Source organism: Puma concolor, unplaced genomic scaffold (assembly GCF_028749965.1).
Source record: "Puma concolor isolate L17-30 unplaced genomic scaffold, mPumCon1.1.hap2 unalloc_scaffold_27, whole genome shotgun sequence".
Classification (NCBI taxonomy): domain Eukaryota; kingdom Metazoa; phylum Chordata; class Mammalia; order Carnivora; family Felidae; genus Puma; species Puma concolor.
Window position 1 is genome coordinate 467,028 of NW_028240233.1, and position 27,159 is coordinate 494,186.

Consider the following 27,159-nt stretch of genomic DNA (forward strand, 5'->3'; position numbering starts at 1 on the left):
TAATTTTATGCTTTTACACATTATGCTTTTAAAGAACATTTATTTAAATATAATCTACTAAAAAATTGATTGCAAATTAAATTGCTGTGACATAGAATTATTTACAGGGGTGCCTGGGTGGCTCAGTCAGTTAAGCCTCCGACTTCGGCTCAGGTCATGATCTCACAGCGTGTGAGTTCAAGCCTTGCATCGGTCTCTGTGCTGACAGCTCAGAGCCTGGAGCCTGTTTCAGATTCTGTCTCCCTCTCTCTCTGCCCCTCCCCTGCTCATGCTCTGTCTCTCTCTGTCTCTCAAAAATAAATAATAAATAAAAACTTAAAAAATTATCGGAGCGCCTGGGTGGCTCAGTCGGTTGAGTGTCGGACTTCAGCTCAGGTCACAACCTCACGGTTTGTTGAGTTCGAGCCCCACGTTGGGCTCTGTGCTGACAGTTCAGAGCCCGGAGCCTGCGTTGGATTCTGTGTCTCCTTCTCTCTCTGCCCCTCCCCCACTTGTGCTCTGTCTCTGTCTCTCAAAAATAAATGAAGGTAAAAAAAAAAGAATTATTTATAGGCGCCATGTATATTTCTATTAAAATATCAAGTGTTACAAATTACAACTTTATTTCTGAAGTTGTATATAGCTATTTGGTAAAAGTAGCATAAAAGTTTGCCAAAAGTGTGCTGCACTGGGTAAAACGAAGGTTATTATTCTCCAGCCACCTGCCACGATGGGGCCACTACCCTGGTCCGATCCAAACTCTACCCCCGGCTCAGGAGGGAGCAGCTCTCATGGCCACCCCATGGCAGGACCAGTTAGCTGCCCCCAGAAGCCCAAAGCTCTGGGCTGCAGGGACACCAGCAGTAGAGGGGTTTGGGGAAAAGGCGGACGCTAGATCTTAGCTACTCCAGCACAAGCTACCGCTGTGACTTCTCTCCAAGGACCCAAAGGCTGTCTTCTAACAAGCTTCCTCACCACTAAGCTTGCCGCCCTAAGCCTGTTCTCCAAACAACAACCATGGTAAGTTCTATAAGCAAAATAAAATTCTGTCACATCCTGGCTTAAAGTCCTTCCCACTGCACTTAGAATAGCAGACTCCCCACGGGGTGGCCTCTCACATTCTACAAAATGCGGTCACTGTCTGCCTATGACACCGTCTCAAGCCCCCTTTCTCTTTCTTAACCACACAGATACCTTTCGCTCCTAAAGGTCGATTACTCGCCATTCCTCTTCTTCCTTAAATGCCAGTGTAAGTGTCATTATCAGTGTCAGGTGTCCGATATCATGATTTGGCAACTCCATGCATCACCCAGGGCTCATCACAAGTGCACCCTTTAATCCCCATCACCTATTTCCCCCATGGTCCACCTCCCTCCGCTCTGGTAGCCATCAGTGTGTTCTCTATAGCGAAGAGTCCGTTTCTTGGTTTGTCCTTCTTCCTCTTTTTTAAGCCCCCCCTTTGTTTTCCATTTGTTTCGTTTCTTAAATTCCACATGAGTGAAATCATATGCTCCTTGTCTTTTGCTGACTGAGCTCAGCATGACGTTCTCTAGCTCCACCCACATCGTTGCAAAGCACTGTTCTCAGCGAATGGCTGGGGAATGAAGGGATGTGAATGAACAGACGAAAGAATGGATGAATCAGTCCCTCAGTCATTCTGCCCACAGGTACCGGTGATCCTGGCAATCTATCACACACCCTCCCCTGCACAGAAGAGATCCCAGGGCATTCACACAACAACGTGCACTCAACAGAGATGCTGGGTTCCACGGGCTAGTGCTGGCTTGGGAGTACGTTCCAAAAGTGGCCAATGCTTTTTCAAATACAACTGAAACACCAGACCTTCCTGGTATCTCTTCCAGTCTGAGCAACACTGGACTGCTAGAGTGGATTTCTTCTAGAAGAATCCCCGAGCTGCATTATCACAGACGATCCCTGCACCAAGGTTGTGCGAAATACGTCCCGGAGGGTGCACTGGCACGTGTGCACAAGTGTGTGGTGTGGGCCAGGAAGGCCCATCCAAGGGGGTTTCTCAACGCACGGCGGGGGGTGGGGGTGGGGCCTGGCGCGGCAGGGCCATGTGGCTACGACAACACTCAGAGACGAAGCCGGGGTGGCTCGCATCCTGGACGGACCTGAAGCCGCCGTCGGAATGACCCGGCCTGGTGGCTGCCTGATCCCAGTGTCCCCGGAGCTGGAAGAGACAGGGTGGCCTGCTATCTTCTCATCCGTGTCCACGGGAAAAGTTCCAGGTTTCAGCGGACACAAGTTTGACTTGATTCTCCGCGGCAAGTCACGGTGCCTGGACGAATTCCAGGCTGGAGCCAATTCACAGGCCCAGGATCCTCTGAGTGAAGGAGGGGCAGGGGACGTCAGGGCAGCCAGGGGGCCGTAGTTCAGGTGTGTCTCAAACGCGAGCCCCAGCTGGCGTGCAAACCCCTGTGGTGACTGCAGTCCGGAACACACGTGTGCCACAGGCGTTCCCAGAGGCTGACAGAATCCCACCCTGACGATCGTCGCTGCAAAGGGGTGAAGACGCAAGACCCGCAGAAGTCTGGAGCGACAGCTTCCCCAGGAGCGAGAATGACAGAAAGGAACTAACTGCGCGGGACCCCAAGGCATCAGAACGGAAGCCCGCCGGCACGCCTTCCTTCTTGCGCTTGAACACCAGCCGCAAGACTGCCGGCCGCTCCTCCGAGACCCTCACCTAGTGCTGCCACTCCCGTGTCTGCCCCCGGATCGGGCTCTGCGGGAGGTGCGTTCTCCGCTCTGGCCTCTGCCGGGCCTCCTACCTGGGGTCCGCCTCCCCCCCTTTAACCCGGGCACCCTGTTGGCTTGGCTGCACCCAGCCACACGCAGACCACAGGCCTCCCGACCAGGTGCTGTGGCTCCGTACTGCGCACGCCGTATCAGTCGTAACTTCCCAGTTGCGGTCCGGCTGCAGATACTGCCCAGGTCCTCTGCTCGGGTAGACAGCCCGGTGTCAGGGCAAGGCCGGCAGAAAAAATCAAGAGCACTCTGAAAGCCCGATGCCCCCAAAGCGTGGCAGGGCCGTATGGGGTTGCAAAAGCCTATGCTGTTCCCTCACCATCTGTAAACAGCATCCTAACTTGACTGCTGCCAGTTTTGAGGAACTCCAGAGAAAAGATTCCGTCCTAACATACTCTCTCTCTCTCTCTTCCTCACCAGTAATTAGAAACATTTGTTGTACATTTTTTTCCCCCAAAGTCCTGGGAAAGAGCTTATCGGAGACTGAGGCTAACCCAAAGGAGAGCGAGGCTAAGAGACACAGATTAAGTCATGAGGACAGCGTCTGAATCCCTCGATCCGGACACACAGAGACCCTCCTGCCTAAAAACCTCACGCTAGACACACGGTGTTCGCGAACCAATTCGTTCTTTGAACACTTTCTCTCTCTTCTGGGGAGGGGAACTGTAGCTGGTCTCAAGCTGGGTTCTCAGTCACCCGACAGGAGTCCCTATAAACACGATACACGGGCAGACCCCTTGCTCTGACCACGCACCTCGGAGAGCACAGCCGTTCCCGAGGCCTGGGTGTGGGGCGGAGAGGAACGAACAGCTGTTCCCCACCTCTTCTGGGCTGGACGGGGTGTCACCCGTGGGAACAAGGAGGCGATGCACAACACGGGCAGCTTATCGCGGGTTTTCCTCCCCCCGTGCCTCCGAGCTTTCGTCTTCCCATTTGCGAAACAAGGAGGTTAAAGCGCACTGCCTTTAAAATACTTTTCAACACGCGCTGTCTGTGATAATCTGTGCCCTAGGGTTTGAATTTCGTCGTCAGACTTCAAATTCTAATCGTTAAGCTGGCGGATGGGTGAGTACACCCCCCTTCCTTTGATTCCTAGTGACACGATTGCATCATAAGAGCAAAATGTCCTCTTATGGCTACTCTTGCATATTAATGTCCTATCAGCTCTCCAATATTAAAGCCCTATCGACACAGCAAAGATGATTCACAAGAGCCAAGTGGTCTGTCAGTAGATGAATGAATCAAGAAAATGCCACACACACACCATGTATGTATACAAACTAGAGGAGATATAATATCAGAATATTATTCAGTCCGTGGGGCGCCTGGGTGGCTCAGTCACAGTTACATGTCCGACTTCGGCTCAGGTCATGATCTCACGGCTCGTGACTTTGAGCCCCGTGTCGGGCTCTGTGCTGACAGCTCGGAGCCTGGAGCTGCTTCAGAATCTGTGTTTCCCTCTCTCTCTGCCCCTCCCCCTGCTTATGCTCTGTGTCTCTCTCTCTCAAAAATAAACATGAAACAGAAGTCCAGTCCTAAAAAAGGAGGAAATCCTGCTAATTTGTGGTAACACAGATGAAACTAGAGGGCATTCTGCTAATTAAAATAAACTAGACACAGAAAGACAAACGCTATATTATCTCACTTACATGTGGAATCTAAAAGGCCAACGTCACAGGAGTATAGATCAGATTGGCAGGTGTCCGGGGCTGGGGTGTGGGGGAAATGGGGGAGAAGACGGTCAAAGGTTACAAACTTTCTGGTGGGAATGCACACTGGTGCAGCCACTGTGGAAAACAGTCCAGAGGCTCCACGAGAAACTAAAAATAGAATTACCATATGACCCAGTCATTCTACTTCTGAGTTTTTACCCAAAGATTATGAAAACACTAATTTGAAAAGCTGTACGCACCCTTATGTTTATAGCAGCATTACTGACGACAGGCAAAGCACGGAAGCAGCCCGAGTGCCCATGAAAAGATGAACGGACAAAGAAGGTGTGGTGTATACACAATGGGAGATTATGCAGCCATAAAAAAGGATGAGATCCTGCCATCTGCAACAATATGGATGGATCTAGACGGTATGATGCCAAGGGTCGGAGAAAGACAAATACCAGATGATTTCACTTATACGTGGGATTTAGGAAACAAAACAAAGAATGAGAAAAAGGAACAAAAACCAGACTCTTACGTACAGAGAGCAAATCAATGGTTATCAGGAGAGAGGTGGGTGGGGGTGGGGAAAAGAGGTGAGCGGGACTAAAGAGTGCACGTATTGTGATGAGCACCGGGTAACAGGTAGAACTGTTGAGTCACCATATCCTACACCTGAAACTAACGTAGCACTGTATGTCAATTACACCGGAATTAAAATGAAAAAGATGATCATTTAAAAAAAGAGACAGAGGAACTTAAAAGAGTAAAACAGACACAGACACATACCAATCCAGTGCCACATGTAACCACTTAAGGACCCTGATTTGAACAAAACGACTTAAAAAGAATCTTTTCAGACAGTTGAGGGAAACTGAACATGGCCCGAGGATGAAGGTATTATTGCTACGTGGGCCTGTCAGGCATGAACATGGCATGTAATTGAGGTTTTTGTGTAAAAAAAAATGTCATTTCCCAGTAGAAACCTATACAGAAGCCTTTATGGCTGAAATTACACGATGACAGAGATTTGCTTTAAACTACACCAGCAATCAAAAAGGGGAGGGGATGTGCAGACGAAAGGCACAGCGACACGGTCATCACTGAAGCTGGGTGGCAGGTATGCGGTGGTCAATACGCAATTCTCTCTTCTTTTACGTAGAGCAAGTGTCTATACACAAAAGGAAGTTAAAACGCAAAGAAAAGAAGAGACCAGTAACAGCCCAGGGAAGCACCGATCCCCCTGCTGCTCGTTTACTCAGCAGCCTTCCTGCGTGTCCACAGAAGACGGACACAACCCGCACCCTGTGTGAGTTTCAGAAAGCAAAGGACTTGGACACAGCGTGGCCTTCAGCAGGTAGGGGACAAGCCAGCCAACTCTAGGACGTCTCTGCCCATTTGTGATAACTTCTACACAAATAAACGTGAAATACTAACTATGCACACTGAATAAAAAAGGTTACAAACTTTCAGGTATAAGATGAGAAAGTTCTGGAATCTGATGTAGAGGACGGGTCTGGAACCAAAACTGCTGTAGTCCAAATGGAAAACCGCTGGAAGGAGACTTTCGGTGCTGTCGCCACACACACCCCAGCCCTGGCGGGCACGGGTGCATCCCTTGACTTGACTGCAGCGACCGCTTCATAGGCACACGTGGATCAAGTCATCGTGTACTGTATGATGTACACGTACGCTGAAGTATATACCATTCTTATTCGTCAAAAATAAAAATAAAATAATTTTTAAGCAAAAGAATCCTTCAGAAAATAATAAACATCTTGATAAAAATAATAAGAGCAACGACGACAAAGGACACGGAACATTTAATCTCTCCGTAAAATCTCCACGGTCCTTCTGAATCAGACTTTGCCCCCAAGGCTACCACTATTTGTGACTTTTGTCCGCTACAGATTAGCCTTGCTCGTTAGAATGTTATCTAAACGGACTCACGCAACATGTCCCGTTTTGAACTCGAGTCTATCAGCCTGCCGCAATATCACTGAGATGCCGTCCACTGTCGTGTCCCAGTGGTCTGTCCCTTCCACGGCTCGCTGCATGCTGTTGCGTGAACAAAAACAATGTGTTTCTCTGTTCTACCACTGTGGGTCGTGCGGGATGTTTGTGTTTTCTGGCTCTGGGATATTATGAATAAAGCTGCTGTGAACATCTTCGTGTGAACCCAGAAGAACCCAGAAGTCTTCCTGTGGACACAGGTTTTCGATTATCTTAGGTAAATCTGTAAGAGTGAAATTCGTGGGTCGAAAAGTAAATGTATGTTTAACTTTTCAAGAAACTGCCAAACCCTTTACAGTGCTATATATGAAGTATGGTTATCAAAGTGATTTAGGTATTTTAGGCTAAAATAAATTATAAATAGGTCATCAGGTCACGCAAACACCACCGGCAGAAAAGTTCTAACCAAGAATGAGCTCTCACATGGTAAGTTACAGATGGCTGTGAGCCTCAAAGGCAAAGTGAATGGGGGGAGGGGGGGTAGCAAAGAGGATGCCACTGACACTTTTACAAAAAAAATTTTAAAATCCAAGCAGGGGTGCCCGGGCGACTCAGTTGGTTAAGCGTCTGACTCTTGATTTCAGCTCGGGTCGCGATCTCATGGCTTTATGGGCTCGAGCCCCGCGTCAGGCTCGCCACTGACAGCGAGAAGCCTGCTTGGGATTCTCTGTCTCTCCCTCTCTCTCTGCCCCTCCCCTACTTGCGCCATCCCTGTCGAAATAAATACACTTAAAAAAAGTTTTCGAATCCTAAATATCAACCAAGGGATTAGGACACTCATCCTGAGCTTATCCTAATACTATGCGGAAAAAGCAAAAACGAAAGCAGCTACCTTTACTCATCCTGCTCTGTCATGAGCACAGAGGAAAAGCCACGCAGAGGTGTTTCGGGATGTTCCACAGCAAGGCGGGTCCCCCATGGCGCAGGATAAGCAACTGCACAGACAGCACCTTACAGAGACCCTGGAGGCCACAGGAGAGCAAACAGCAGAGTACAGGGTCGGGACTGAGCAGGAAAGACCTTACGCCGTGAGTTCCCGTTAAAAGTGGTAGAAACAAGCAGGCTGGGATTCCGAAAACCATGTCGGCTCAATGTAAGGGAAGAGAAATAATGGAAATTTAACAATCCTAAAGGACATTATTGTAAGTTTTCAAAGGGTTGTCTATAATATTAACTAATTTAATTTAGGGCGAAAAAAGGTCCATGAGAGGAAAGGGCCTTTCTTAATAATAATTTAGGAAAAGGGAGTCCGTGAGATACAACAGTTTTAAATCACTGAGGGACACTGAGGGCAAGCATTTCTGGAAGGTGTAAGAAGGCTAGTACGAAAGGATTAAGTTATCAGAGCAGATGAATGATAAAGTTAAGCAAACCTGTCTAAGTGCTTAACTCAACAGATACATTTCTGAACATGGCAGGTGATCAGATCTTTTTCAACCACGTATTCAGATAACGCCCCAACTCCCATGAAATTTAAATCCTCGCTGGGGAAAACAGATAAGCGAACATCAGCTTGGGGGGCTGGGGGGCCAGACGGTGACGCTCAGATCACGATCTCACGGCTCCCGAGACCGAGCCCTGTGGGGGCGCTGTGCTGCCAGCTCAGAGCCTGCGTGGGATTCTCTCTCCCTCTCAATATAAACAAATAAATAAACACTTAAAAAAAGGCAACGACAGCATCTACGACAAAAGTAAAATATTTGCACGACAGAAACCAGACCTCGGGATGTGAGCCAGCCACAGTGAGCGACGCTGATGTGTGTACTGTGCGGTGCGCCCAGGGCGTGGACCCTAAGGACCCCCTCACGGGACGAGACGCTGCGTGCTGGCAGTGTTCGCTAGACTCGGGTGTAGACACGTCCAAGCACCGGGGCTCCAGCCGCACGGGCGGGACTGAGAAAGTGACACACGCGCGCCATCTCGCAGGCAGCAAAGCCGGGGTCCTCTCCCCTCCCGCGCAGCTGGCGCCCGCGATTCCCCCTCCTTCGGAGGCGAAGCCCCACGCACCCGCCGCCTAAGACTTCTGTCCTCTCTCGCGCGGGCTCCCGCCGCTCCAATAAGATGCTGTGACGTCACCAGGGACCTCCATGTGTCCAGACCCCAAGGGTCACACGCGACCCCCTGGAGCAGGCGTGCGTGACGTCAGCCTGCTGCTCGGTGCGCACCGTGAACGCCCGCACCCCTGTCGCACGCCCACACGGACGCCGCTCCGCTACCTCCTGTGCCACCCGTGTGAACGTCCTGTCGCCGGGCTGCTCTGTGCGTCCCCTTCTCTACTCGAGCCACGCTGGCGCCCTCGGCCATCCCCTCTAGCCCCACACCGTCACACCCCGTCCCCTGGCCGGCGGGTCCCACTCACTCGTGTTATGCCCGGCCACCTCCTCACCTGCCCCCTCCAGAACCCTCTCAGCTCTCTCAAGCGGCACGCCAACCCTGGGCACCTGATGACCTCCCCCACCCCTCGACTTCCTGCACACACACCACTACCCCCCACCCCCACCCCTGCCCCATGTATGGCAACCCACCCTCCCAGGGTCAGACAGACCCCCCGGGCCAGCGTTTCCCCTCCTGTTCTACACCACGCATCCGGGGCAGCCAGCTCTATCTTCCAGATGCATCTAGAAATGCACCGACCACCCCAGGTGACGCTCCCCACCCCCCTCATCGCTATCCTGCTCCAAACCCTCCTCCTCTCTTGCAGGATCACTGCACCAACCTCCTCACCATCACCCTTGGCAATGAAAAATTGTTCTTCTAAAGTGCTGCTGAATAAACTTACTTTGCATTTCTACCCTTAGGTCTGCGCTAGTAAAAGCAGTCGATAGCTTTTTCTGTTTTGTATCATGCTCTAACTTTTGTGTCAGGAATAAACTTTCCTGCTTGAACGAGTTCTTACCATAACGTTTGAAATACATACCTTATATCATGTAGGAGTTTTCTTCTCTTTAATGTTTGGTGGAACTATCCAGTAAAACTTTCGGACATCAGGCCATTTTAGGTGGTTTTTACTAACTTCTCAGATTTTTCATCAGCTAATAGTATATTTAGGTTCCTAAACGCTTCTTCAGTTTTGATGACTTAACAATTTCCTCAAATTGACCATGACATCCAAATTTTCCAATGTATGCATATATAGTATTCGCTCTTAAATTATGAATGGTCTCCTTGTTTACAGTTATACTCCCTTTCTGATTCCTGAATTAAGGATTATATTTCTTGAATACATAGCCAAATATTGTCTATTTTACTGATTAAGAAAATATGTTTTGCATTATTAATCACATCTATATTTTAAATCAAGGACCAATGATTTCTTCTCTTATTAATTTCCCCCTCTTCTGCTTTTTAAAAGTTTATTTTTGGTGTTCTAATAAATGAACATAGGAATACAAATTTTCATCCTATTTTGGCTGCATCCCTTAAATTTGGTTGACTTTATCCCCAGTTTACATTTGAGGCTTTGAAATATTATTTTTTTAAAAGATCACCCAGATAAACAGTGGCCAAAGTAGCAATTCAAATCTAGGAATTCAAACCTAAGTGTGATTTACATTTACACTAGGATCAGACAAGCTCTTTTCAATGTATCACAACAAAAGGCACAGAGACGCAGTTCACACGAAAAGAAAACCAGCTATTTAACTATGGAAAGATGCTTATTTGCTCTAAGTAAAAATATTAAAACAATGTCACTGCCATTCATACACAAGAAGATGTATAACTGTTAATTTGGCTAAAATGAAAGCACAAACTGGCAAAGTTGATAAATGTGTATTAAATGAGTATTAAATGCCATAAAATATGTCCGCTAACCTACTAACCTCAGATCCTGGCATTTTTCCTTTGGAAGTATTTCACCAGAATAAAATTTCCAGGGCGTCTGGGTGGCTCAGTCAGTTAAGCATCCAACTTCAGCTCAGGTCAGGATCTCACAGTTCATGAGTTCGAGTCCCCCATCAGGCTCAAGCCCTGCTTTGAGTAACCTCAAGCCCTGCTTTGGGCTCCACACTTTCTTTCCCTCTCTCTCTCTCTTCCCCTCGTGGGACTCTCTCTCTCCCTCTCTCTCACATGTGCTCTCTCTCAAAAATGAATGAGTAAGTAAATAAAATAAAACTGCCATACACATAAAGATAGTAAGTCTATGAAAAATTAGAAACAATCTAAAGATCCAAGGATCCAACTGTGAGAAAGTAAACTAATACCACAGAGAAATCCAAGGGGATCATTTCAGTCACTAAATATAATAGGAGGCTGCCTAACATAAGGACCTACTTACAGCATAATGCAAACTAAAAACACCAAAAATCACAACTCTATGTGCCCTGTTAACTACTACTGCATAAATATGTGCACGTGAAGAAAAGACCAGAAGGAAATCTTCATTAACAGCCATCGCTGATGGCATTAAGGTGATCTTAATGTTATTTCAGAGGCATAGTTCTGGTTTTTTCAAAAATGCAAGTATAAGTGATTTTCAGTAGACTGAAGCAGCACTGGGTAAGGTGGATGGATGGGCACAGGATCCAAAGCACAGCTGTTAGAAGAGCCTTTGCAAAGAAAGTTAGTGCATGATACTCGACCTCAAATGCAGAAATAAGAGACACTGTGACACACAAACCAGCAAACAAAAGAGGCTTATATCAAATAGCCTGAGTCTTCTCATAAACATAGAGTCAGCTATAATTTGAGAATGATGGAGACGAGGTTATCGTTCATGATTCAGAGGGGAGGAAAAATCCTGAACACCTGCCACACAAAAGAAGTCTCATCAAGCTTACCAAAGGAAGGCAAAGAGCACCCGCACTTAGCAAAAGCAGCTCATACTTAATGGAAACAAACGACACAGCCAAGAGGAAATGGAGACATTCACAGCCGTGTATCCACAGTGCTTTTCCTAACACCGCTGCAATGTGCCCTCAGAAAATTCCACTCACAGGAAAATTCCACACCTATATCATAATGATCTAGTCAGTCCTTTAACGATTTCACAAGGCTCACATGCTTTTAATTTCCAGGGCATTCGTTCATGTCACACGGTGTAATGTCATGCTCGCCCTGAAACGGATTCGGACAATAACTCTGGGAATCCCGAATTCTCACTCAGTGACTGGTTAGTCAAGGAGCACAGGTATGACGACATCAAGTCGGCTGCTGGTCAAGCTTTACTTCCAGTCACACAATGTAGGCGGTTATCCGAATCTTCTTCACGCTTACTTTTTGAGAGAAGATGCATCTCAATCATCCGTCCTGGATTTTATGCAGCATCTCAAGAGCGGTCGACTAAGGAAATACTACCCTCCAACCCCTCAGGGTCCAACACTCTTGATGCAAAATGTCGAGCAAAAACAATTTTAAGTTGTAAAGAAGGAAGCACACAGATAGTACAAATGAAAACAAAAGAACCGAACAGCAGGGAGAAAACTCCTTGTGTGAAATTACCAACACATGCCTCAAGACAAATGCTCAATTTTATATAAACTCTTTGCCTTCCGCGAGAAACTGAGCACTGCTCTTACAACTGAGTTAGGAGTGAACGCATTTAGAAGTAAAATAATCTATCTTGAGTTACCCAACGTCCTGTTAGGCTGGGTGAGGTCCCCACACCGCTGTTAGCATCTGTCGGTATTCAGACGTACCTCTTTACCACCTCAACTTTTGACTATCACAAAGCAGTAGGACTTCAATCCAATAAAACTAGATTCTATAAAGAGAAGGTTGAAATAAATCTCTGGCAGTGAAATGAACAAACAGAAAAACAAAACCAAACCAAAGCAAGGGGGGAGAAGAGAGAGGGAGGGAGGGAGGGAGGGAGGGAGGGAGGGAGGGAGGGAGAGGGAGGGAGGGAGGGAGGGAGGGAGAGGGAGAGAGAAGTTTGCAAATGTTTGCAGGCTACTGTTTTCTAGAGATTCCATCACATCTTAGAAAGCTCGGACCCACCATCACCCGGATGCCAGTCCTACTGCACACAGCTACCGACCCGACCCACCTCCCCTCCTCCCTCCCTGCTGACAAGAACCCTTCCGCTGAGCCCTGGAACTCACTGTCCATCATCAGCAAACCCTTTCTCCTCTTAAACTCCTCTGAGAGGAAAAACCGTTTACCTTTTTGCCCGGACTGGAAACCTTTCCTCCCCTCCTGATCATACCGCTTCCTAGACTGCAGCGGGTTATCACACGATGCAAAATTAAGCTGCAGAACGTATGATTGTGGGTATGAGGCACGTCACGCAGAAATTCTTAATACAGTAATAGATATTTTACAAACACGAGCAAGAGACTGACTATCCCAGGAAAAGCGATGAGTTACAAGTTGCGATTCCATTATAATCTCTCCCCTCTCACTTGGTCAAGAACTAAAGATAAAAACAGAGAAGCGGGGCAACTGCCACCAACTTCAAGGTGACATTAAACTAGTGACACCCGGGGCGCCTGGGTGGCGCAGTCGGTTAAGCGTCCGACTTCAGCCAGGTCACGATCTCGCGGTCCGTGAGTTCGAGCCCCGCGTCGGGCTCTGGGCTGATGGCTCAGAGCCTGGAGCCTGTTTCTGATTCTGTGTGTCCCTCTCTCTCTGCCCCTCGCCCGTTCATGCTCTGTCTCTCTCTGTCCCAGAAATAAATGAACGTTGGAAAAAAAAAAATTTAAAAAAAATAAATAAATAAACTAGTGACACCAAACTGAAAACAGGCACCAAGGGCTGACTCAAAATTGCCCATCCCGAGAACAGCACCGTTGCATGAAGTCAGTAGCAAATGCTCTGGGGAAACTGATGACCCAGGACGCCAACTGCTGTGAGCTCCCCCTGCTTACGCCGCAGGGCCCCGTGTTTAGAAATACACTGAGCAGAAATCCAAGGGAACCAGGATTCACTAACGGAGTTGAGCGTTCCTTCAGTTTTACAAAATCACTCAACAGACTGGATGTAGCCGTACTGTTTCCCAGGCCAGGTCAAAATGACAACATTGCAAAGAAATCTTGCTTCCAGTACAAGCGGTTTGTTTCCCTTAACCTACAGACAAGTGACAGATAAGCTTCTCCTGTGGGGATGTCCACAACTCTGTTCGATCACTGTTCCCCTGGGTCACCCCCTACTGAACTGGTGTCGTTGAACGTCACTCGCTGGGATTCCATCACAGTATCTGATAGGAGAACTCGGACAACACTCACACTTACGGTACGCAGAGACGAGGAACTACTTCTACCTCTGAACACCAAACCTATCATCATTCGAGGATAAACAAACATAAAAAATAGAAGCCGACAACGTAGCCTCTTAACATAAATAACAATATCAGAGAGAAAGGAAAACCACCAAAAATACGCAAGGTGTCGGTCGGTATTACAGGAGGACGCCCAGGACAAAGCTGATTTTGGGTGTCGTGAGAGGGAGAATCGGTGCAAGATGAAGTTTGGGAAAGCAGCTGCTTTCAAAAAATTAACGAGTTAGTAAGAATTTATCGATGATGTCAAAAGGCACACTGAAATGAAGAGAAAGAACCAAAATACAGAAGGAACTTTAATTAAAAAGAGCGATTATACGTTTAAGCAGAATCAGCACCAGTACAGAATTATGCTGCCAAAGTCCATGTCGATGATTCAGAGAGAAAATCTGAGTGGTTCTTCTAAGATACGTTAGGAGAACGGGAGAAGAGAAAAGACCGGATATCTGGTGATCTGGAAGAGAACAAAATAAAGAGGACAGCCCCAATGGGCCAAGAAAGACACGCACAAAATACGCTGAACGAAACCAGGACTTGTAAAATGGATTCAGAAAGCTCATCGCGTGCCAGGCTCAATTAACAAAAGCTAAAACATTTACATACAACCTGGGACAAGTAATGAATTCTAACAGCAAATGACAGTTTGCTAAATATTCAGAAAAGAAAACAGCAACATTTACAAGGGGAAAAAAAAATCAAGACGTAGCGGAACATATCTACAGCATTTTGAGACACTGAGATGATATCCAAGAATTCTAGACCCAGCTAGAATCTGGTTATGTCCTAGCAACTCTGCATCCAAATACACTTCTTATCCTGGTATTTTCTCTCCCTTTCCTGGTCATGAATGTTTTGACTTATAAGCTGGAATCACGTCAACATAGCACCAATAGTAACAACACAAGAAAAGACTGATCGTGCTGATTAGACGCAAACGAGTGACAGATGTGGCTGACAGCACATCCCTCCAGATGTTGGCCTGCTCAGCCTCTGTGACCTGGGCTTTCCTGCACTTGGCCCTAGCCTCCTCCTCCTGATGCCCTTCTGCCCTGCACGCTGCAGGCAGCCTCCCGTCTCAGGCCTCTGCACCTGCTGTGCCACTGCCTGGAAGGCTCTACCTGCCCCCTACCCGCACCCCCCCACCCCCGGCAAAGTTCACGGCCTCATGTCTCTTCTGTCCGTCCGCAGTCACTGCCCTCGTGAGCCACGCCTGGCTGCACGTGCCTGCATGCAGCCCGACACCTCGTACCCTGGTTCTGTCTCTACCGCATCCATTACCAGGGGACCCAGTGCACGTGTTCGGCACTTGTGTTTACCGACTCCTCCCCACACTGATGGAAACACTGCGATGGGAGAAGTTCCGCCTTGTTTCCTCCTTGATGGGCCCAGAGGAATGGGGATCAGTCTCTATGTGGCGAGTGAGTGACGGTGTGTGACCAGAAGAGTACAGCCGACTGCTCAGGATTATGCTGACTTTAGCAAAGGCATCTGACACAGCATCTCCCATCCTTCTTATGGGTGAAATCTCCACGCGTGGCACTGCCCCCTTTATTCAATAAACTGAAAAGGGGGAGTAGGAAAACACCTTGGAAAAATGACTCAAATTTGTAGCTTCAAAACAGAGAAATAGAGAATGTTAGGTAGCAGAGGTTAAGACTTTCCTCAAAATGCTGGGATGGTTCAAAACCAGATAAAATGCAGCTTAAATAAATGTACAGCCTTAGAGTTAAATTTATTTATTTTTAATCTGTGACAAAGAACTTTTCTTTTTTTCTTTTTTTCATTTTCTTTAGTGTTTATTTATTTTTGAGAACAAGAGCGTGAGTAGGGGAGGAGCAGAGAGAGAGAGAGGGAAACACAGAATCCGAAGCAGGCTCCAAGCTCCGAGCCGTCAGCACAGAGCCCGACGCGGGGCTCGAACTCACAGACCGCGAGATCATGACCTGAGCCGAAGTCGGACATTCAACCAACTGAGCCCCCCAGGCGCCCCGTGACAAAGAAGTTTTCTTGATTCTCTTCACTTTACTGACTTTTCCTTCTTAATCTCCTTTGCAAACCTTTCCATGTCTTCTCCACGAAACAACTGGAGTGTCCAGAGTTTAGTGCTCAGACCCTTTTTCTCCAAAGACAAACTGCCTCAGTGATGTCGTTTTGTCCCCTGGCACTGTCCATGAGACACCGTCCCCCAGGAACCTCTACGTCTCTAGCCATGACCTTTCCTCCCGGCTCAACAGAAGCACCTTCTTTCTAATCATCTCCTCTGTGATGTCCGTCTGAGAAGTCCAGTCTCACCAGCCTCACTCCCCGACACTCATCCTGCTGTCCCACCCCCCCCCCACCACCGAGTTACTTGTAAAGAAAAACTTCTTTCTAGCAGGTGCTGACACCAAATGAGCCAGGAGTCATTCCTGAGCCCTGTCTTCTTACCACAAATAAGCCATGAGCAAAGTCTGTGAGCTCTTGCTTCCTAGTATGCCTGACGAATGCTCACACTCCACGGCTAAAGCCCGCACGCCAGCCATCACCACCCCCTGCCTGCACCCCCTAAACTACCCTCAGGCCCTCTGTGCCCACGCTCTCCCCACTGTGTATACTCTCAGCGCAGCAGCTACGGGGACTCGCCTAATATTTAAGTTAGACTGTGACCCAAAGACACCTGGGTGGCTCAGTCGGTTAGGCACCCAACTTTGGCTCAGGTCATGATCTTGTGGACCGTGAGCTCGAGCCCCTTGTAGGGCTCTGTGATGACAGCTCAGAGCCTGGAGCCTGCTTTGGATTCTGCGTCTCCCTCTCTCGCTGCCCCTCTCCTGCTCGTGTGCACTCTCTCTCTCTCTCTCTCTCTCAAAAATAAACATAAACAAATTTGTTTTTAAAGTTAGACCGTGACCCAGTGGTTTCCAATCGTTCTCAGAATTCCACCCACAGCCTGTGCAGTGAGTTCCCAGGCCTGAACCCCCCTTCTACTCCAGCCCCAGCCCTCGCTGCCCTTCTGCCCTTCGTCTACTCCTTCTGGACGGTTTTCTTATTCCCTCCGGTCTCTGCTCAAGTTCAACTTCTCAAATAAACTCCCCTGACCACTCTCTGTCTATAAGTTTCTTTACAAAGGGAATTCTCCCTTAAAACCGTATTACAGATGCACTGTTTCCAAGGAGTTACCTGTCCCACCTCACGGTCTCGGCGTCCTGCCACAATGGGTCTGTAACGTCAAGTCACAGCTGCCGCCTTCTAAAAACCTACTGATAATGTACCCTTTGTCTAGAGAGCGTCAGCCAGACTCTAAGGAAGCATTTTGAGAAACTGTTTTAAAAGTATGTTTCACCAGAAAAGAGAGGACACAATCCCTCTACTCAAAGATGCTTTGCCCAGAAAGAGGCGCACTGAGGATGCCATGACACTGTCATTATCTGAATCCGAGACGTCCTGCAGCAGTATTTTGTGTAACTAAAATACACAGAAACGTATTCAGTAAAAAAAAAAGGCCACTCTTCGCCTATACAACTGTTCTACCCAAATATAACCTAGTTTACATTTAAAGGAGTGGGATGCGATCGCCAAATCGGTTATAGCACCGCGGTAGGAAATCTCTGTATCTGGGGACACTGGAGGCAAAGGAAGAGGGTTCTGGAGAACAAGGGAACAGAGTTAACATCCTGACATAAGCCGAGGGCAGAAATACAATTCTAACCGTTGTCAGCACAATAGAATGTCGGGAAAACACCCAGATCGGCTACAACAACCCTATTCCTTTCCCCACCTCCCTCAAAACAACACCAAAATCTAACATTTCTTCAGAATTGTAAATGCTAAACTGAGGGTAGGCATTCCTTATAGTTTAAGTCAAAAACCAAGAAGGACAACTGGTGAGCCAACTGGAGTTTCCTTCCCAACTGCCCTGATTCACTCACAAAGTGCACAGAGCTGCCTCAGACACGTGACAAGACAGTGGCACTCCAGCAGCTTACGACCCAGCCCGCGCTCGCTTCTCAGCCGCCCTCTTTGTCCTCAAGCATCACGTTTTAGCCTTTGCCGCTCCTCCTGGGGGATACAGAAGCTCCAGGCTGACCCTTCCGGCCCCTGCTACACCTTGGACCACCCAGACTGGGGAACTTCCCACTTGCCAGCTCTGTTAACCTGTGGCGGTCTCCGATCCAACCCCGTAGAGGTTGCTGTGGACGGAGGGGATGGTGCCCAACCTGCAGGGATGGCCTGGTCATTTCTGAGCTTCCTTTCTTCAGATTTCAAAAGTAAAGGAAGATACCTGTGCAGGTGAGCCTATGAAGAGCACTTCAGCTTGTGTTTTATAATAGCGATGTCTCACCTAAAGTTGCGTCCAACGCAATTCAAACTGAGTATTTCCACTACTGAATCCACGTTTAAGATCTTTATGGATACAGTATAATTAAAATGTGTTTCTACGTAATTCGTTATGACTCTCGGAAGGGCTCTCCCGGGGGGGGGGGGGGGGGGGGGCTGGCCACGTGACCCGAACATGCCTACATGGCCAACAGGGTACAAGGAACAAAGTGGCCAAGACGCTGCTCGAGGTCACTGGTTCCGACCCACAGCACACGCATGTGGCCCTCGCCGAGAGGGACTGGACCGGAGCCCTCCCTGGGCGGCCACCCGGAATTGAGTGCTACTGCCGACTCGTGTCCTCACCAACCAGATAGTGTCTAAGTAGCAACATTAGAGCACACCGAACACGCCCCAGAGCTCGTGTGCTCCGTTACTCGAAAGCACGGCCGGACTTACCCGACACTGGCAAAACCGCGCTCCCCGAGTTCAAACGGGGTTTGCGCTTCCTCTTTCGACATCCTTACGAAGTAAACGGCTGAGTCCCGTCGTTTGCTTTTTCCTCATCTTTCTCCAATTCGCTGCTTATTTCCACAGATACCAAGTCCGGTGCCAAACCGCACGGCAACCGGCAGCCTCCAGACTGGCCCCTGAATCCGGGATCTGCCCTGGCGACCGTACTCCACACGCACGCACACGCACGCACACGCACGCATGCGCGCGCACGCACAGAAACGCACACACGCATGCGTACAGCCACGCACGCGCAAGCAGGTGCGCACACGCGGAGGCGCACAGGAACTCACCCACGCGCGCGCACAGCCACGTGCGTGCAGGCGCACCCACGTCCGTCCTGTCCCTCAGGTGCTTCAGAATGGAAAGGCAATCAGATTTCAAAGCTGGCTGCATAAGACTTCACCCGGGGCCGTTCGGAAATGACCAAGTGTGGCACCACAGGGGAGCAGATGGGCAACATGCAGCCCTCAGTTTTGCAAGTATTCCATTAATACACACTTGTTGACGACATACTCCTTCTAATTGTTCCCTAGTGATTTGAGTACTGCATCTGATTGTCCCGAGAAGATCCCTAAGCACGTTACAGGAAAAAAACTTACGTTGCCCTCCACGCGGAAATGCCATCACAGCAGTAGTCTACCTACTCTTCGACTCCCAACCCCTTACCTCTCCTGAAGCCCCCTGGAGACGGGAGGGACCATTCGATTTGATCATTACCGCCAATTTCTTAACGGATTCGAAAGGGACGAAGGCTTCTACGTTTTTAATTTTTATCTAAGACGTTCAGTAAGTGTGGTCAAACGTCCCAATGGATTAGGAAGCACATAATGAAAAGCAGCCATTGTACAAACAGGTTTACTCTCCGGACCGAATGGCCTTCCCGGCTGTGGCATGTGGATCCTTCCCCTCTCCAGTCATCACTAAGATCTGAAGGCTGCTTCAGATGTTCCCTTTGGTTTCTCCTTTAGTTGTACTTGGCACTTCTCAAACTTGAGCGTGCGTAAGACGCTCCACCAGGATGTATTTATAAAAACCGACTAGTGTTTGCTTTAGGGGCAATATAAAGTATTTGAAAGAAAAAATTTTACCCACAGCTGATTTCTAGGTTCCCACCATACGCACGGCTTCACAAATGTACCCCTATCTCTCCCTCCGACTCAGGAGTCAAGTTTTGTTAAATGGATGTCATATCTATTATACTTAGGGAACGTGGTATTTTAGCCGAAGAAATTAACAGGCACAGTGAAATCTGCTGGAAGAAGGAAGCTGCTTCCTCTTTCCTAAATGCGGAATATTCACGTAGCTGAACTCTCTTGCCCAAAGAAAATGCACGCACGTGGAAGAGAGCTCTTAGAATGTCTCCCCTGTGGAAGAGTGGTCCCTCAAGGACAGAGACCAGGGGCTTGGGGCATGGACCACAGTTGGAAGCCCACACACGCAGTCACCTGGGACACTGCTTCGGGCAAGCTGGCCGACTCCTTTGGCCACCTTACAAGTCTGAACTGAAAGAACATCCTGCCGACATAATTCGCTTCTGAAAAACAACTTTCCCCACAAAGACATTTTCAAAGTAATGGAGCAGAAAATCACCCTGTCCTCCTCATGCAAAACATCTCATGATCGCAGGGGAAGAGCCCAGGGCTCAGACTGTCTCCTGAGAGCCCATGACTGCCATGTCTCGGTGCCCTTCCAACACGCACCGAGGACTGAACTATCGCCACCACAGAGCACAGAGTTCAGCAGGAAAGCTTGTTTTAAAATGAAAGGTGTTGGGGATCATGGAAAAGTAAGGAACTGCCATGGATGCAAGATTCTGAATAATTCACGAGCATCGAATTAGTAACAAGAATGTTCACAAGAGCAGATATGGATTTTTACGCAGCTGTAGGGGTTCGATCAACGTTTGTTTATTCAACAGATATGTACCATGGAATCGTTATATGGCGGGCATGATCCCTGTTCTCAAGGCGCTCACACTCTGGCAGGATAAATAAACAAGAAAACAAAACCTAATTTGAGAGCGGGATTGTTTATAACTGTTTAAAGAGACACTTATTTTTTAACAACAGGAGAAAAAAAAGAAAGTATCTTCAATCTCAACATTATTTTAGTAACTTTTCAATGTCTTAGGAAGAACAGCTCATGGAATAAAAAACCGAATTTCATTTCTATAAATAAATGTTCCCTTTGCTTTCTCCTTTAGTTTTGCTTGGTGCTTCTCAAACTTGAGCGTGCATAAGACGCTCCACCAGGATGTATTTATAAAAACCAACTAGTTTTTTGCTTCAGGGACAATTTGAAGTATTTGATTCATGGGGATTACCTTCATGGGAAGTAGTTAACTTTGACTATTTTATAAATCTTTAAAACTCTGCATACATTCGTACTTTCATTTTTGTGATCACTTTTGCTATTTCCTTGATGTGAAGTGGGATTTCAGGAATGAACACACACATAATTAGAACGTAAAGGAACTTCTATGTGACAGCTGATTTAAGTTCTGTGGCTGCTTATCATGTCCTTCTTTATTCTGTGGTTAGCCTGTGGCTTTATTACTCTATGTCCAGAGAAGGCACTTTGAACAATTCCTACTTTTTAAATTGATCGATCATTTCCTTGAAGTATAACATACACTTTTACTAAATCTTCCTTGGGTAAGTTCTCTACTTTCAGCGCTCACTCTACCGGAGAAGACAGAAGTCCAAGATGTCACAAATTGGTATTATGCATCCGAAGAAGAGACACAATGACCAGAAGTGACAGAAATTGGTGTTCTCTGGAAGGACTTCCCTGTGCGTCTATCACTTTGCCTTCTGGGCTTTGCAGGCATTCTAATATTCCTAGATGGAGCATATCTGTCTTCCTATTATGGAAAATTAATATGGCCAGCCATCTTTTCAATATACAGTTGATCACTGAACATGGGTTCGAACTGAACAGGTCCACTGATAACATGGGTGTTTTTTTTAATAAATACAGTGTAGTTCTGTAAATGTATTTTCGCTTATGATTGTATAATATTTTCTGTTCTCTAGTTTACCCTGTAGTAAGACCACCGTACATCCATTAACTTACAAAATACATGTTAATCTACTGTTTACAGGATTAGTAAGGCTTCTTCTGGTCAACAGTAGGCTATTAGGGGTTATGTTTTCTTGATGTTCGACCACAGTGGGGGTGGGGGGAGGCAGGTCGGCACCCCGAAGCCCCTCGTGGCTCAGGAGCTGGCACGGCTTCCTTCAGCCTCCTCCGGGCGCTTCTGGCATTCCGCAATAGCTGTGGCGCTAACTGTCTAAAATCAGCTGTCTTCTTACAACAAAGCACTCTGAATGATTCCATCCCCACGCATTTATCAAGCACCTAATGCTGCCAGACGCTGAATAAATGTCTCAGTTGGCGCGGTCTGAAGGGAAGGCCTTACATCTCACGGCTTCGAGACATCCACCTGCACAATGACCCACCCCAGTGGGTGGCGGGAGCCGGCTCCAAGTCATGGGGGAGGCAAATGGAAACCAGCCAACCATGAAGCCTGCTCAGCCTAGGGGCTCCCACGCATGTGAGTTAATTTCCCTATTTCTTTAGCCAGTTTTATAAGCTAAAACTAAAAACACTTCAAAAAAGCATGAAGGAAATGTAATGAGACGTTCCTAGGATATTACGTTTATACCACTCAATTAATACACTGCTACTTAAAATAAAGGCTTCAGAAAGCTCTTCCATTCCTACCAAAATATAAATTCCTTTGCTTAGGATTGAAGTCCTCACAATTTGGTTCTGCTCTCTTTTTCCCACTGGAATACACAACACACAGGACTCCCTTCCCACCCCAGTAAGACTGGTCTTTCCAGAGCCCCAAGCAGGATTTGCTAACTCTTAACTCAAAATCTTCATACCTTGAAACCACAATTATTGAGTATCCCCATTACGTGCCTGGGACTCTTGTAGGTGCCTACAACACACCTCAGAACAAAGGAAAAAGACGGCAATCCCTGTCCTCATGAAGCTTAATTCTAAAGGCCGGAGGGAGTCCATAAACATGATAAAAAACTAAATTATACGGCGAGTTCCAAGTGGTCCTGCCTCAAAGTGGGAACAAAGCAAAGCAGATTAGGAAGCATCAGAGAGCGATGGGAAAAGGGCGGGAGCAGCACTAAGGGCAGCACTAAGGTGGTCAGTGTGGGCCCAGGGCGGGCGGGGAGTTGTAAAAGCAGCTACCTGAGGGAAAAGCATTCTAGGCAGAGGGATCAGCCCGAGCAAAGCCCCTGAGACATGAGTGTCCCTGCAGTTTCTTGCCAAAGTTGATTCCCCCTTCTTTCAAGAATTAGCTCAATTTGGATTTCGCCCATGAGGCCCTCTCAAAAGCAACAGGCCCACCACATCCTTCACTGTTTTTATGCACTCCTCTCCTGCTGACAAAGCAGAGTGCTACAGAAAAAAAAAAAAAAGAAAAGAAAAGAGAAAAAAAGAACCTGCGAAAAAATTTTTAAAAAATTATAAATAAAAAATTATTGAGCTTTCCTAAAACTCTTACAATGTCTGTGCATTTTAGGAAATATCTTTATCATGTTGCTTCAATATCAGGGATGAGGAGACATGAGAAATCCAAAGCTTACCCGTCTTACTTATCACAATGGCAAAGTCTATAGCATCTATACGGTCTGGGAGTTTTCTGAGAATGGGAGAACCGTCCCAGGACGCACTGGTCAGTCACCTCCAGATTCCCAAGATTCTCCAGACTATATGTGATTCCATGAAGTCTGGCTCATCACACGCTACCATGTCAGCAGAGATCTCAACTGAAAACCGAAAATAGTAGAAGATCCTGGCACTTAAATAGATGATAAACACTAAGAATTCCGAAAAAGGCTTCAATTTTACTGACTCGATCTTTTTTCAAATTGCAATCGCAATGAGGAAAACTAAGAACAGGCTGGAAGTGTGCTGCCCGAGTTTCTAGTTGTCAGCAAACCTCTGACTTCACTTTACAAATGTGTCTAAGTCACTCGTGGGTCTGCTGTGGCCTGATTACTACTAACTGAAGTCTCCCCTCTTTGGAATTCTCTAAAGCCGCTCCAAGGAAACATAGAGTAAGGACCGGATTATGTGTCCACAGAGTTGTCGCACGCTCACTGCACTCACTCTGCAGAACATTGAGTGTGCGGGAGACGGAGGGAGTTGAGAATTCTGCCTTTCTTTTTGAGTTCCTAAGTGCGATGAAAACAGCAAGACTTTTAAAAGTCTCATTGTATTAAAATTTGTTTTTATCAAAAAAAATCCTCAGCATCTGGAGAAAGGTGAGGATCGTGAGGAGTTCTCTTTCTGCCTGAGACCGGCTGGGCGGGGCAGCCCAGGAGACCCACTCAGGGAGCTGGTCCGGCCAGGCCGGGGCGCAAGGTGGTCTCGGTGGGAAGAGGGCAGCAGGCCATATGCAGGTGAGGGCGGCCGGTGTGAAGTTCACTTACATCAGGGAACTGCTTTTCTCTAGGAAAATGTTCATTCATATCGGACGCTATGTTTTCTTTACCATCCAAAGGAATAAGAGAAACCAGGCAACTGCTCAGTGCTCCCGAGATAATAACAAAAAATACTAGAACTGAAAAAACTAAAACTGAAAAGAACTTAACTGTCCACAATTTTTAGCACACTGGCTCTTTCTTGTTACCACAATCTTACTTCTTCAACGTTTCTGGTATCCGTTAAGAAATTACAACTTTTAGGTAATTCTGTATTAAAAGACTTTTTAGTTTCAAAGGCAGCAGTTTATAGCAATGAATCATTGAGTGCTTACTTTCCCTTTGTCTGAGGCTTGTTATGGGTAACATTGCCTACAGTAGGAAAATAATAGGCCACTTCTGTTCACGCAGGATTAACTGCTACAGAAACTTCCAGTCATAAACAAGTAGAAAACCAGACAAAAATACATGAAACAAAAGCTTTTAGACACTGGTCACACCAGGCAGTTCAACACGGTCATCCCAGAGATAAAACATTTGAAAAGAACTTCCACGCTCATTCGGAATAAACACTCACAGCAACGAGGAATTTAATGGCATCTTGTTACCCTTACAAAGGGCTCCTGTGAGAAACCTACAGGTGCCGCCGTACCTGATGGTGAAAGATTTAAATCCTTCCCTCTCACTGTCTCTGTGCAACATTATCCTGGAGGTTCTAGCTGGCAAAATAAGACACAAAAGTGTGTGTGTGTGTGTGTGTGTGTGTGTGTGTGTGTGTGTGTGTGTGTATCTGGACAGGTAGGCATACACATATAAACTTGTAAGTTGCATAAAATGTATATTACATGTAAATATCATATATGTGGTGTACAAGGGATTGGAAAGCAAAAAGTAACACTCTTTGTTCACAGAGGACACGAACCCTCAGCTAGAAAGTCCTAAGGAATCTTCCCAAAAACCCACTAGGATGAATCAGTGAAGTTAGTAAGGTCGTGAAACGCAAGATGAAAAAAAAAATCAAGGACCAAATAGAGACACACACTGTCAGGATAATGCCAATGGCCAAGAAAAGCCAAGTCAATTCAGAAAACTAAAGAAGTTGGAGAAGCCCCACGACATCCCAAGAGTCTCTGCAGTGATTATCAACCAAAGCTGGGTGGTACTTTTCTCCACATCCTCAGCAGCATTTATCTCTTGTCTACTTGGTAACAGCGGTGCTGACAGGTGTGAGGTCACATCTCATTGTAGTTTCTATTCATATGTCCCTGATGATGAGTGATATTAATGTTCCATAATTTATGTATGATTTTATTTCTCACTTATACCTCAGCAAAGCTGAAACAAAAAGAAAATAGTGCAATGGCACTAACATAATGACGGACATGCAGTTCAGTGAGCCCCAACAGAATCCAGAAATAGACGTATCCAGACATGTGATTTTTCAACAGAGTTACCAAAGTGATTCACTGCAGAAAAATCATCTTTTTAACAAATGCTTCTGGAAGAAATATTCATGTGGAAAATAACAAAAACAAAAATTTGACCCTTACCTTACATCACATATACAAGTTTACTTGAAATGAATCACTGACCTATATACAAGAGTGAAAACTATATAACATAAGAGAAAATCTTGAGTTAAGCATATTTCTTGGATTAGAATAAAAAACTATAAAGGAAAAAATGACAAGACAGACTTTATCAAAATTAAATATATTGGCTCTTCAAAAAGACTGTCGAGGAAACAAAAAGACCACAAAGTGAGAGACACAGAGGATTACATATCTAACAAAAAACTTATACCCAAAATATATAAAGCGATCTTACAACTCAATATTAAGATAATGAATATCCCCAACTTAAAAATGGGCAAAATATTGGGACACCTGGGTGGCTCAGTCAATTAGGTGTCTAACTGTTGATTTCGGCTCAGCTCACGACGTCCCGGTTCGCGAGATCGGGTCCTGTGTCAGACTCTGTGCGGACAGCACGGAGCCTACTTGGGGTTCTCTCTCTTCCTCTCTCTGTCCCTGCCCCATGCATTCATTCTCTCTCTCTCTCTCAAAATAAGTAAACAAATAATCAATATAAATAAATAAAATAAACATATATAAACATATATTTATAAAATAATATAAATCGAAATAAATATAAATCAAAATCAGCAAAACATCTGAACAGATGCTTCACAAAAAAAGACCTAGAAACGTCAAACAAATTCAATTCAAAAATGGCCAATGTCTTCAGATATTTGGGAAAGAAATGCAAACTGCAGCTACCATAAGACACCATCCACACCCATTAGAACATAAAGGAAACGGGAAACATGGGAAGCAACTGGACGCTTGTGAGCTGCTCAAAGTGTGATCTACCCAAGTAACAAAACATCTCTGAGCAACAGAAATGAACAAAGCAGCACACCGGTGACCCAGAGACGCGTTACGCTAAGTGAGGGAAAGCACACACGAACACGACACACCGGATGATGCATCTACCGGAAACCGTGGAAGCAGGACGAAAGGCAGATCGGGGGCTGCCGGGGACTAGCGGCGGGGGACAGAGGGGAGACTGGCTGCACAGGGGGACACGGAGACATTCTACGACGGCAGAAATGTTGACGTGGTGGTGGTCACGTGAAAACTCAATGAGCTATATACTTACAATCGGTCAGATTTACCGTACATAAAATACACCTAATAAGCCGATTAAGCAGAAAGTGATGTCGAGGCTTTAGCTCAGGGTGAAGCCGTTCTTTGCTCCACAGTTGGCTTGTTTTCCCTCAAGACGCCATCCTGACCAGAATGTCCTCTTGACCCCCCCACTTCGGGGCCAGCCGGGGCCCTGGGGAGAAGGGAGGGTTGTGTCCCACCATCCCCTCTGTCAGTCCCTCTATCACCAACCTGGAAGTCGTCCCTCCGTATTTGCTAAGAACCTCACGACCTGACCAGTTTCATTCCTTTCCCTCGAAGCTGCCTCCAGTCATTCCGTAGGGCTCTGACGTCCACACGGAAGAACACACAGGGCAGAAGACAAGCAAAACCAAAGGAATTTCACAGGGAAGCATAAAGTCGCTCTGGCAATAGGCTATCAGATTCAGTGAGGGTTTCAGGCAAGATGCAGGGCTGGTAGCATGAGCCAGAGCCCGAATGGAGGCCTAGGAGACAGGTGAGAGCCTCTGTCCCCACCCTTTGTGAATTAACAGGCTCTGAGACACGGCAGCCCTTAGATGTCTGACCAGTGGGTTCAACAGAATCCGGAGGACAGT

General features: G+C 46.9%; 1 protein-coding gene across 23 annotated transcripts in view; it reads right to left on the minus strand.

Annotated features, from left to right (window-relative positions):
• The window catches only part of LOC147571450 (pleckstrin homology domain-containing family M member 1-like), a 191,938-nt gene that overhangs the window by 130,876 nt on the left and 33,903 nt on the right, over positions 1-27,159 (minus strand). The gene's annotated exons all lie outside the window — the stretch shown is intronic.